Genomic DNA, 13453 nt, shown 5'->3' on the forward strand with positions numbered 1-13453 from the left:
TCATTGTGCTTTGACATTGTGAGCAATTGTTTATGGTGCTTTCATCTCTAAACTGTATTTTTCATGTTTTAAACTTCCTCATATGAGATACTTGAAACTGAACTTCATGTTATTTGAAGCTAGCAGTAAAATTAGAGTATGTCAGGCCAAGTTCTTGCACCTATGAGATCTGGAGATACTCCTTACTCCTGCTTTCATTGCGACTTGCCACCTCTTTTTTTAACTAGTGGCTTGAGGGGGTGAGGATTTCACAGATACGCCGCACTATTTCCCTGAACACTCTTCTGTTGATCATGCATTATATCCTTTTTGCCTTTGCATATCAGTCATTAATTAAAAAAGTTACGAATGAAAACACATTTGATGGGGAGGGGAAAACTTTTGGAAAAATGGGGCACGTGGCTGCACTTCAGCTATTGGGACCCCCTCAAACTTGATCCAGGGCTGCAGTATGGAAACACCCGAAGACACCGAGAAGCGCGCTTCCCAGAGCCCAGGCAGTTTGGCCACTCCTAAGCTGCAGACCAGAAACCTTTGCCTTCCAAAACCACGTAGTCATTCTTGAGCCCTTCAGAAAATCTTTGGAGTAGAGCGTCTGCAGGATGCTTCTAGTGTGAATGAAAACTTTCAACCATCTCTTCTTTCTATCTGAGGAAAAGAAATACCATAAGGCAGCAGGGTACCTTTTGAATAAGTTAGCTTACCTGATCTCCTAACCTTTTATCCTCCTTTTTTAGAATATCCATAGGCTCCTTTTAAATACCTAAATCTCCTTCCTGGCTCTGAAATTTAGGCACAAAAGATTTTGTTTTTTTTATTTTTGCTTATACACAGTTACGTGTTTAACTTCTATTCATGTGTTTGTCGGGAGAAGAAAGCAGTCTTAGTTTTCAGAACTAAAGTTAAAAAATTCTTCTCTTTTTAGCTTTTACTCTTTGCATAAGGATATCAATTTTCTGATATACTGTGGGGAATTTTGAGGAAGTTATTACACATCTCCAAAAAGGGAAAACTGCATGAAGTCAGATGTGGAAAGTGTTGCAAAAAGGGGAAGGCTTGGTTCTATTTATTTATTCGGAAATAATTGTTCTATGGGATGAGACAAAAGGTTTAATCCAGGTACCTCGGTTTCCTATCTACAGCACAACCTTGTTTTGAGGTTTAATATAGACAACCTTTGGATTTTTAGTTCAGCCACTTCAAATGATTAGCTAATAAACTCTCTAGTCCCTACTTCTTTGTCAGGGCGGAGCAGTGGCTGACTGAAGGATACCGACATCCCTCAGACTTCAGTTTGTACAGCTTCCCTTCATGTGCTTAGATGGCAAACAAGCCATGAATTAGCCAGATCCTGGAAAAAAGGCTTTTGTGTGTTCAGTAATGATAGGTTGGATTATTAGCTAAACTGTCCAAAGCTTTCTTCTGCACATATTGCCCCTAATCTTTGTCTGTCTTTGGTCTTCATGCTCCAGTCCAGGCTGAATTGCTGAGTGGGACTTTCAATCCTAGGGAACAGGGGTACTGAGAAGTGATTCCCTCATGCTATTCATGCCCTGGCCAGCTCAATTCAGCCAATGTAGGACTAGCACAAGACTGTGATATGGTAGGAAGGAGACACAGATCAATACAGAAGTATTTTGCAGTCTTTACTTATGTGCTTACTTCTCCCCTTTGAAGGGCCACTGCCTCACTCAGTACAGAGCTTCTTAAAGGAGAATCAGGTTTTTGTAATGGAGCAAACAGCTGGCTGAAGGGATACCCACCTTGTGTTGCAAAAAACAGAAGAGGAGTTGCACAAACAAAAAGGACAGTTCTGTTTTAAGGTATCTGACTGCTGCGCTAGAGAACAAGATTCTCCTTGACTCAGTGTTTTCTATGAGAACGAGGCAAAAAATTGGTATTTACTAACAACATAGCTATTTAAGGGGTGACACAGTGGAGCGAGTAAAATAACTGCCTGTGACCCCAGTGCCATGACTGTGCTATCAGAGAGGACACGGTATGCAAAAGTGACAGAATCACTAGAGGGTAAATTAGGAAAATAACTGCCTGTGACCCCAGTGCCATGACTGTGCTATCAGAGAGGACACGGTATGCAAAAGTGACAGAATCACTAGAGGGTAAATTAGGATTCCAGCTTGTGTTGCTTCTAACAGGAAGTTCCTAACTAGGAACTGTTGGGAGAGCACGAGAGAGGCACACAGCTCAGCCTAATGGGGACAGTTTAATTTGATGGATGCTTCTCTTCAGTGGAGATGGAAAGTTCTTAATACTAGTACATAGGAGTTCATTTTCCATGTTTATGATATTTCCAGCTCTTGTGTGCATCTGAAAGGAAAAGAAGAGGTGGATTTGACTTCAGAATCTTTAAATGCAGCCTTTTAATGTCCAGCTCTCAGGTGTTCCTTCTTGGTCCTTTTTTCTTTTAATGGAAAAAGAGGACACATTAGCAGCAATGTGATGATAGGTACTCCATTTTCTTGTCTGCCTAGTGTTCAGCATACTGAAACCCTTGGCAAATCTTTTCTTTCTAACTCCTGTTGTAGCTGACAAGCACAAAATCACTAATACTTAACAAACAATTGCAGTCCCAGGCAAGGTGTTTTTGAAATGCTGTTTGAGCTTATCTCAAATCTTTCAGGCAAACAGCACAGCATAACTTTGTCCTACTGATGTGTTCTACAGTTCTATATTCCAAAACAGTCCGTCTTCTAGATTGGAAAGGAGAGAGACACAGGATATGGCAGCTGCTCCTAACTATTCAATTAATTCTGCATTTATTATTTTCTTACTCAGTTTTGAAGACATGCTGAATTTTAAACAGTTCCAAAGATAGGTGCCCTTTTACAAGGCTGATAACTTAATCTTTTGAATTAGTATTAATTAACTGAGGAGGAGGAGATTATATGGCTATTGACACATCTAAATTAGGTACAGCTGTACTTCTCTAAGCTCAGATTTAGCATTTAGAAGATACACAAATAAAGTAAATATTCATTATTTGAATTTCTTCCTCAAAGTAACATGAAAAAGTACTGCCTGTTCTCCAAACTGATACATTATTCTGTAAGCACAGGAAAAACAGCAAAACACATACAGAAATTCTGAATAATTTAAGAGCCCACTCTGTAATGACTAACAGCCTCCTGTGGAAGGCAAGGATGCAAGGAGTTTATAACTTGTTTTGCCCAGTTCTTCTAGAGGAAAAAAAAAAGGAATCTGTAGGAATTGCATGCACTTTTCTTTCCTAGCACAAACTGATCTTAAGTGCATGATATAGTTACTAATTATAAGTTTGTTTGCAATTTTTTTTTGGTAATACATGGTAATAAGAATGTTACTGTAGAGTTAGCACTGTGCTTACTTATATTCCTACGCTTTTGGAGAACTTGAGCCTTTGATGCAAAACAATATGCCCCTTTCCAGAATGCACCGGTGTCTGTCTCCTCTTGGCTTTTCTGTTTCCAACGAAAAAAGCAAAGTAAATCTCAGGATTTTAAGTGTCTTCTTAATGCCTTCTTAATTCATTGCAATCACTCAGTGTAAGGGTCATATTCAGTAATAAATGAAGGCAGTTAAGAGAAGGCGGGCTCTGATCACAACTTTCCAGTTAAAACTGTTTGAGCAGCCAGCAGGTAGTTATTAAGGAATAACTGCTACTTAATCATTAAGTTAAGAAACTACTAATCTGTGCAGCAAAAATTAGGTGGAACTTACCAACTTGTAAATAGATATTAAACCTGCTCTAACAACTTTCTATATATGTACAAGTGCTACTTAAATAGGAATAGAAATGGTTCGAAACCAAACACTCAAATCACATTGTCTATTTGCATTATTTTAAGATAGCTCCTTGTTTTCCTTTTATTACTAAAAGGCTTTAATTATCTTTCATTATGGAAAAGCTAATTAGCATCCTCAAGTTCCTCTTGTAGGTTAAAGACTCGTGTAAAAGATGAGATTCATCCTCCTGTTAAGGAAGGATATTCAGCACTGAAAAAACTTGTTTTCAGTATCTCTATCCACCTTGAACTTTGCTTCTAGTTTTGCAGCAGGACAGGAACATGAAAGCACTGCTTGGAGCCTTCCTTTACAAAATATTTACAGTGGTGAAGAAATGTACAGCACAGATATGTTCCTGATGACAGCTGTAAGAAGCAGTTTCTGTAAGCTTGCAACTCCATAACAATCATTTCTTCATTTTCATCCTCCAAAATTTTCACATGACTTCATGCAGTGAATAGCATTACTTACAATGTGTTTTGATTTGAGTGCTGAGTGACTTGTAGTATTGAGCATCTGAAGCTGATGAAGTCAGGTATTTCCTTGCAGTGCTGTCGACAGAAAAACATACATATATGCAATCACATTTCCCAAAACATGATGCAAACAAGATAACAGGAGAAGGTTATCAATATTCAGTTTTTTAGCCAAGAAGCAAGGTACACGTGCCTGGCACCTATGTGCATGTGTGTGTGTGTGTATATATATATATATGTATATATATAATCTCATATATAGTGGATACACACATAGCTTTTGCACCAGAGCCAGCTGATGTTCATGTTTGCCTATGCCTATGTAAACATGCAGCTAGAGTTTACCTGAAAGACAAAGCCTCTTGCCCTCAGGACTGCCACCTGGCAGACTCTTTTAGCCGTACCTCCCCTTCTCCTCCTCACTAACAGTTTACCAAATGACCTGTGGGCGGGCACATGAATTCCACCTTGACTGCCTCACTTTGCAGCAAGAAAAATAAAACAGTGAAATTCTGATGTCTCCCAGTTCACTCCCACCATTTGTCCTGACAAACAGGCAGGCTTTCCCACAGTTGACTGCAGGCAGTAGGCTCCTATCTTCAAACACACAAAAACTTAAGATGTGTTCCCAGGGCAGTGAGAACACTAAAAATTTGAGTGTGACTTTGCAGCCCAGACATTCACAGCCTGATCTAGGTGGATATGTGTAGTCCTGCAGGGTGATGGTGCTATTCAGCCAAAGACGGTTCACGTGGCTTCAGGCTGCCTGCAGCAGAGGTATTCCCACTGGGGTGGATCTGTATGGATTGTCTGCCCCAACACACTTACAATCTGCTGCATCTCCTCCCTTTTGCAGATCCTGCTAAAAAGGGAGAAGAGGGGGCCTTGCCCACAGGTTTGTGACTACTGAAGCATGTGTGTGGTGGGGCATTTAACAAGGGAGGCTGAGTTCAATTAGTTCTGCATTTTCCCAGCTGTCACCACTAATAGAAATTGGGCAAGGTCACATACAGAAATTCCTGCTCCAGTGCTGGTGTCTCTGTTATCCTGGGTCTGGAGCTGATAGGGATTCTCTGCTTGGAAGAGGTACATCTTTTATTGCTGGCCTGGTGGGAGGGATTGCTGCTCTGAAAGTCCAAGTCTCGGTGCTGGAGAAGCACTTTGTGGGGCCTCTGTGCAGCTGCGCAGGGCTGGAATGTGCTGTAACAGTGCTGGACTGTGCAGGGTAGATTTTGAGCTCCCAGGGATGGTTCTGGGTCATGTCACAGCACTTGCAGGGCTTTGATCCTGGCACGCAGCCCTGCTGCTCCTATGTTTGGAAGGGGGGTGTTAGCGTGCGCCGTTCCTGCTGCCACCCTGTGCAGTAACCTGACTCCTTGCAAAATTTTTCTGTTGCAACTTTTGTATCAGTCACACCATTTTTTTCGAAGGTATTAGAGTCTTCTCTCCTAAGCTGTCTCTAAAAAACGTGAAACAGTTTTTTTCAGGGGCTATTCAGAGAGGAAACTCTCAGATGTCTTGAGTTTCCCCAACACAGCCTGTCTTTTTCTACTGGCTGTGTAGAGAGCCTCTTAACTCAGGATGTTCTGTAGGGTCCCTGAAATTGTTCAGTGAGGACACCCTTCTGCATCACTACTTGTCTTGCTTGCCTGGTATGAATGCTGCGTTGTGCAGCTCTGTGAAATCAAAGCACCGCACCTCTAGAGCCGCTTGAGTCAGTGCGCCATAAAAATTTGGGAGCTACAAAGAATGCTTTTGGGAAGCTATCGCTTGACACTGATCCACTAATTTCACATGTTTTATTGCCAACGTTTAGCCATGTTCTGTTTGTGCAGTTGGATTGCAAAGTCCACTGGACTTGGACAGGAAGGGAATTTAAATGTTTATTCTCTCCTAAGAATAACTTGAAGCAGATTTGCACGTGATTAGTTGTGCATGCATATGGTGGTCAGAATGTTGTCAGCTTAAAATCTAGTATCTTAATGTGACTGGGAAGTGGAATTTTTAACCTTTGTGATGGGATAAATCACAAAATTTTAGCACATAAGTTTCAGCATTAGACCATGGATGTGTTGCTGTTCCTTGGATAAATATTAAGCATGCCATTCCTCCCGAGCAGTGCTGCCTCTGTCAGCATGAGCGTCGTAGCGCCAAAGCCTGGGAGAAAGGGTTTTACCACCTCTGTGTAAATTGTCCCTGGCAGAGGCAATTTGCCTCAAGTACAGCCCAGCTACAATCCCAGCTTGGGCTCTTGCATGGCAGAGTCCAGAGTCCTGGGGCTGCACCCTCTTTTCTGCCACAAAACTCTTCTCTTGAACCCTCTGTACCTGAGCACAGAGAGGCCACTCGCAGCTCGTGCACAACTTCTGCTCCTGTGGCATTGCTAATTCTTACAGTTTTATTCCCTCTCTAATGACAGGCGATGTTTTCTTAACCCTGTTTCCTGAATCATAATTACACATCAGCATACTTTTTAAATAAACAAGTTAAACTTTGAGAGAGTAGGAGCAAGTGCTCTTTATGGGCTAAAAAACAAAAAAAAGCTAAGCATGCCTTAAAAATCTCTTCAGTTTGCAGCTAAACTTGTAGATTGGTCTTGATTTCCATTTCATTAATTATGGAGCTGGGTTAGCTGGGGTTAGTGAAATCTGCATCAGCTTTATCAAGGCGTCAGTCAGTGAAGTCACGAAGGTAATTAACAAATCATGTTTCCGTTGTTAATTTTTGGTGGCAATCTCATTGTGAGATGAGATGTGGGATGCCAAAAGCACCACAGTAAAAGTCATCACTGAACTGTTAATGAGTTATACTTCTTCAACATGTGTTCTTAAAAAGTGAGAAAAGATAGTCCAGAGGAGTCTAGCTAATGCTGTGCCCACAGGAGGGTACTGCCTATAATTATAGGTGCTTCGTTAATCTCCAGCAAGAGCACCTCTGCATATCTCTGTGTTTTATCTTATTCAGTATTTCTTGCAGGAAAATGGTGCTTTTCAGTTTTGCACTGGGCACCTGTTCTTTCTCTAGTAAACCCGCAACCTCTGTGGTTTTAATTTTGTGCCATCAGATGGCACTCCAGGTTCGCATTGCACTTTCTCTCTTTCTAATGCTGTCTCCAGAGGACACTACCAATGAACAAAAGAATTGTGTTTTAGTTTTATTCTGTTTCAGAGAGGAAATGCAATTTCAAAATCTTTTATGACAAACTGATAACTGTGTGTAGACCCAGTCTCTTCCCACCACCACCCCAGGTCCAGCAGCATTACCCAAGTGACTAGCAGAGTCACTGCAGTGTGTTTCTACATTCTGGGAGAGCAAAATGGGAGCAAATATTTTTCTGGTGATAAAATACTGTGCAATAATAAACTAATTATATGGAAAAGGGCATGGCAATCTTGTGAAATGTGCTCTCCAGCTGCTCCGTAGTTTAACTGCTTTCTGAGGTTGCTGTCTCCGATACCTTTCAGCCTAAGTGTTATTGTGTTAATCTGCATTGTTTGCTTCTGTTGTAATTTGCATGGTGACAACATGCAGTCATGATTTCCCTTCCGCTAAACTCTGTTCTCTCTTGTGTCTTTATGGGTTAGATGCAGATAAGTCAGTGCTTAGCATAGCTTAAAGGTTTTTATTAACTTTCTGCTACCTGAACAATAAGAAAGAAAATCTGTGGGACGGTTTAATTAGAACTTGGGTAGAAGACATACTCTTTTAAGGGAAATTCTGGCTGCAACTCTTACTTTAGATCTCCATTCAATGTGAATTAAAGCATTGGTATGGGGAAGGCAGAGAGGTTACATGTCAAGATCACACCCCAGGTAAAGGCTCATCTCAGACAAGAAGCCTCGAGAGTCAGAATTTGAATGTCTTACAAATCAAATAGAGATGATAGGTGGTGCTTCCCTGCAGCAGGTTGTTACAGTTTTTGTTCTATTTTTGAAGATGGCAGGATTTTTCTGCAATAAAGCAAGTTCAGCATCAGAAAGGGACTTGCAGATGTTGCTGTTCACTTGTGCTTGACAGTGGGAGCTTAGTGTCATGTTAAATTAGAAAGGGCTTGAACCAAGCCTGCAAGTGTCCTAATATCTTAGGAATTCGTGTATGCTGAAAGCCTGTTCTACATCTCAGTGTGGCCTGTCTTTAGCTGAAATAATTTCTTCACTTTGAAGAGAGGCATTTCAACAAAGCATTTCTTCTTCAGTTCCCTTTTCTGTTCCTCCCTCTCTATTCAGTGCTGGTGACAGCAGAGATGTTTCCACGACAACAAGCCATTCGATTGCCTCAGGTGACAAACTATAACTTCAGTAAATAATCACTCAAAATAGCGTCAAACAATTACTTGTTTAGGTAAAGGAAATGTTATTTTAAGAGGGTTCAGATCCTTCAATAGTAGTCTATAGACTGAATTCTGCCCAAGAATCTGCCTAGAATCAAACCTGAAACTACCATTGAAATATCAGGATGAAAATCACCACTGGAATACTCTAAGGAGATAGATGTTGAAGGACAGAGCCTCTTTTTTTTTTTTTTTTTAGCTTGAACTGCCCTGTTTTACAAGGCATCCACTGCAGGAGAGAGTGTGTCCGTTAAGGTGTTTCACCAGTCCTCCCAAGAGCTGTGAAGAGGTTGTCCTGCATCATCCAACTGCTCAGACCATCAGAGCAAGCAGGTCTCCTTATCTGCCGTCTCATTGAAAAATGGTCAGAAAGATGAATCTTGCACAGTGACATGGCAGATCATGTCAGAATTTCTTGAACTGAGTAATTAAAGCCAAGTTTTACCTTGTCTTCAGAAGTGAAAAGCATTCTGCTAAGGTGCAGGGGCTGTAACTCGGTGTACTTTAATGCAACAGAATTTGTGAAAGTGATGAATGCAGGAAAGCTACAGTTTTTCTGCATAAAATAGACCTCAATGATAAGCTAATGGGGAATAGAAAACTTAGTGGTCAGGAATGAGTAAAACTTGTAATAAAATGTGAAAGTCTCAGTGTATAGCTTTTGGACTGACTTTGTGAAATACTAGAATGACATGTTTTTTCCAGAAAAGCCAGCTAAAAATTTTCCTCTATTTAGGGTATAACCCTCTTTTTTTTCTTTTTAATAATTTCAAATTCTGAACTTTTGTAATTTTCTCCCAGTAAATGTGTATTTAAACATCAGAACATGTTCCTTGAGAATGCAATACAAAACAAGTTTATTTGGGGGCTACATTTTGTTGAAAAGCACCAAAATGGCAATAAATGTGTTTAAGGAATTTACTAACTTCTCACAGTGACCAAATTCAGTTAACAGATAGGGCATTGTTTGTGCAATGTGCCTCTATGCCAGCATGAGAGACAGATGATGATCCCAGCAAATGGTTTTGCAATAAATGGATTTTTCAGTCTTCTCTTTACAGAAGATTCTTTCCTAGAGTTATAAGTGGATGATTCATAAATCTCTCCTAATGCTGCTTCTAGTAACAGTTCAGTTGATCTATAATCGTTGTTTTAAAAAGTGAGTCTCCAAGGGAATGTTTCAGTCCTGTATCCCGAAGTTTCTCTAGGCCAGGGCAGCTGCTTTGACTTGCAGCAGACACAGACAGTAAAATATTCTTTAAAGACAGATAGATTCACTGGGTATATGCATGTGCCTTATATAATGGTTCTCATATAAAACCGGCCTTTGGGACCAGTAGTTGTCCTGGCAGAACTTCTGTTCACCTCACTTTGCTTTGATTATTATATTAAGTTTCTCCAAAATAGTGCATCTATGAGGATAGAGCAAGCAAGATGACTGTTGCCACCTTCCTCAGCCTGTTGAAGTCTGTGGGTTATGCAAACACCTGCCTTTGCAATTCCAGACGCACTCCTCATTGCCTCAGAGCCTGGAGCAATGGTTATGGACAGAGTGACAGAAAGACCTACCTTTTTGTGCAAGAACTCACAGTCTGCAGGTGTGAGCCCTCCACGCTCTCCGGAACTCTGAACAAGTGCTTTTCTGGAGCAGTTCCCTTTGGGGGAATTAGGCACAGCCCTTTATTTCCAAAATATTAGGATGTCCTAGTAGCTCCCTTTTACAGTGATGCTGGGGTTCATCCTGCTGCTGTAGTGTGTCCCCACACAACACAGATCAGGTGGCTAAGAATGTAAAATGGAATATAATGTGCACTAAGAGCTGGCAAAACTTCTTTTACTAAACATTTGCAAGGTAGAAAATGGTGCTCTATCTAAACTGACCTTTGCAGAAGACTACTGCTTTTGTTATAACTTTGCTGGGTCAAGGATGAAATTTAGGTATGCTTTGGGCACGGTAGGATAAAATCTCAGAATGGCTATTGGTTGGGGTGTTCACTTAAAGCCAGAAGTTAGGTTCCTAAGCCTCTGGTTCCTAAGCCTCTGGTTCCTAAGCCTCTGGTTCCTAAGCCTCTGGTTCCTAATCTGGCCCAAATACATGGAAGGAGGGAACCAAGGGAAAGATGTCTGTCTCTGAAGACTGATAATAAAGGTTTTAACCTACACGGTAAAAGAATGTATTTCAGTTCTAAATTGTACAAATCGGGGAATAAAATCTGCACCATGTCTGTTGTACGTTGATCATGGCCACGTACCTATTTTATTCTGAGTTTTCATTGTGGGAGTTCTTTATTTCCTTTTGGAAACTTGAAAATCTTGCTTTGGCTTCTATGGGGAATGAGACCAATATACAAAACCTCAGGGTTTCTCTGCTAAAACGAATCCTTTCCTCCACCCCACTCTCTGCAAGAGAGTACATGATGTAGAGGTGGGCTGTAACAACACCTGACTCTTCTATTTTGGGAAGGGAAAAGATTCACCCAGCGTAACTTTGGCAAGTGGATGTGTATAAAGCAATCGTGTCTTTATGAACTCATGTAGTGGTTTTTTGTGTTGTTCATGACAGTTGCCTCTTTGTGGTAGGTCTTTTTAATTGAAAATTTAAACAGATAAACTGCTTTCTTAATGCATCTGTGGTTGCTAAGATACAATCTCTCAGATTCTGTAAGTCTTCCACTTGAGATATACTATGTTGGCAAATGGGACTTTCTTCTGTGACAGCTCAGGAGACTGGGAGATCATGGGGCACTTGCTGTTACACCCATGATAAACTGCTCCTGCGGTGTGCAGAGCCTGCTGCGTTCAGTCCTCTGGTGGGATTCGGTGTGCTTTTAGTGGTTTCTGGTCACTGTATGTGCCCCAGGCCGGAGACTAGCAGGAAAATTGGGAAAGTCATAGGAAGAGATGGAAAGAAAAGGAGAGCAGGAAGGGAGGAAGCACAAAGAAGCATACTGGGGACGTGGGAGAAAACGGGTGAGGAAGGGAAATCTTTCTCTCTGCCAGTTTAATCAGGCTACTGTTGTCCTCCCCAAGCCAGAGGTGCCTCTTCTCATTTCTCATAATGAAGGCTGGATCTCAGGAGACTGTGTGGCTTTGGGATGGGTTTGATGAGACAGACTTTCCTTGGGGATAAGTTGTGCAATGAGAGAGATTTCTTGCAGCTCCACAAAGTGATCACAGGATATCAGATTTAAAGGTTGCACCTCCCGGCCAGTTTGGGCAAATTGTTCATTAGCAATATCTACAATCTCAGTAATTGGTCCAAACAACCAAACACTTTGAAAAGAAGCATAGCTGAGCCCTGCTTGTTCACAAAATGTGTGGATGCCGGTGGTATGCAATGCTCCGACTCATCTTTCATTCTGTTCTAAAGTAAGTCTTTAGCTGTTCAGGTTGCAGAGAAAATTTTTAAAATGTTGACAGAGTGCAATTGCTGCAGCAACATCTATCCGGGGTTGTGGAAGCCTGGATCAATAGCTGTGAGAAATGTAGACTGCAGCTGTTCATCTTGGAGAGGTGTTAGCAGAGATGTCAGAGGATGATAATTGAAATGGCACCGTCCTCCCCACCTCTTCCATGAGGCAGTCTGAGACGTGCATAAATTTGCTGTGAGCATTGTCTCCTGTATTACAAACAGATCATGAATCCAGTATCTGTATTTGAATGAAACCACTGCTTCTTCCTGCACTTTCCCATTAAATTAAAAAGGAGCTTGGCCCAGGGCAGCTAGCAGAGCTGTTGGAGGTACTCAAGCCATGCCAAGGAAAAATGAAAAGGGTAACCTGCCCAGGCTGGAGTATTGACACAAATTATTGACAGGAGGGGCTTACTGCTGCCCTGCTTGGGCAGCATTTGTTTTGTGGTAGAGCAATCTGCCCCCCTAGCCAGTTTGAATAATGTCTTACTAGTTTTTTACAGTGATTTCCCCCCCCCCCCCCCCAGTAGTTGTTCCTTCAGTTGAAGAAACCATGATGAAGCCATTTGCCCAGAGAAGATGGTGATGGTGGGTTTTTTGTTAATTTGTTTTGGTTTTTTTCTTCTGGAATTCTTGGAGCCAAGTACTCTTTTTGCTGGAGTACTGTCGCTTTATTACCAGTTGAAGAATTTGGCCCTGTATTTAAAGATAATCTGCTTGGGGATCTGATGAGATATCTTGGATCAGGCTGCTGCATTGAAAGTACACGTTCCAATACCATGGAGCAGACGCCCACTCCTCTTTCTAGGTATCACTTTCAAAACAATCCGTCACTGTCCAGAAAAACACCCTGCCTCATTTAGAAGAGCCACTATTGTAGGTTTTATTCTTTTTAGTGGCTATGCAATAAACAAGAAGATATATATAATCACCATGGTAATTTAAAATAATTCTTTAGTGCAATCGTTTGTTTAAATATCTTGCCCATTGACTGACTCCACTCAGCAGAACAAGTAGTGATCTGTACCTTGACTGACTGATCCGTATTTATGGGAGCATTTGTAGCTGAGGGAGCTCAAGAGTTTGCTCTGTCAGGTGCTTCACGTGAAATACTTCGCATCACAGGCCAGGCTTTGGCTCTCCAAGTGCCTAAAGGGTCATGCTCACTTTCACATGAATAGAAGTTTGATTCTAGTCCAACTGCAGAGAAGACAAAATTCCCTTCTAATAAAAGCTTTTTCCTGGTACACTCTGAAAGCAAACCATTCCAGTATGCCTGTCAAACTATCGTGCACAAAACATCCAGACCGCCTCATGGCTTCGCAAAGCAAAAGAGACCTACCCTGTCCTGAGCACCTCATAAAATTAGGTCCAGTTTTGCAAGCCTCTGCCCACTCTAGTAACCCTGTTGCCTTTTGAGGTTCTACCACGTGAGCAAGATAAGTGAGTTCA

Source organism: Dromaius novaehollandiae, chromosome 4 (assembly GCF_036370855.1).
Source record: "Dromaius novaehollandiae isolate bDroNov1 chromosome 4, bDroNov1.hap1, whole genome shotgun sequence".
Classification (NCBI taxonomy): domain Eukaryota; kingdom Metazoa; phylum Chordata; class Aves; order Casuariiformes; family Dromaiidae; genus Dromaius; species Dromaius novaehollandiae.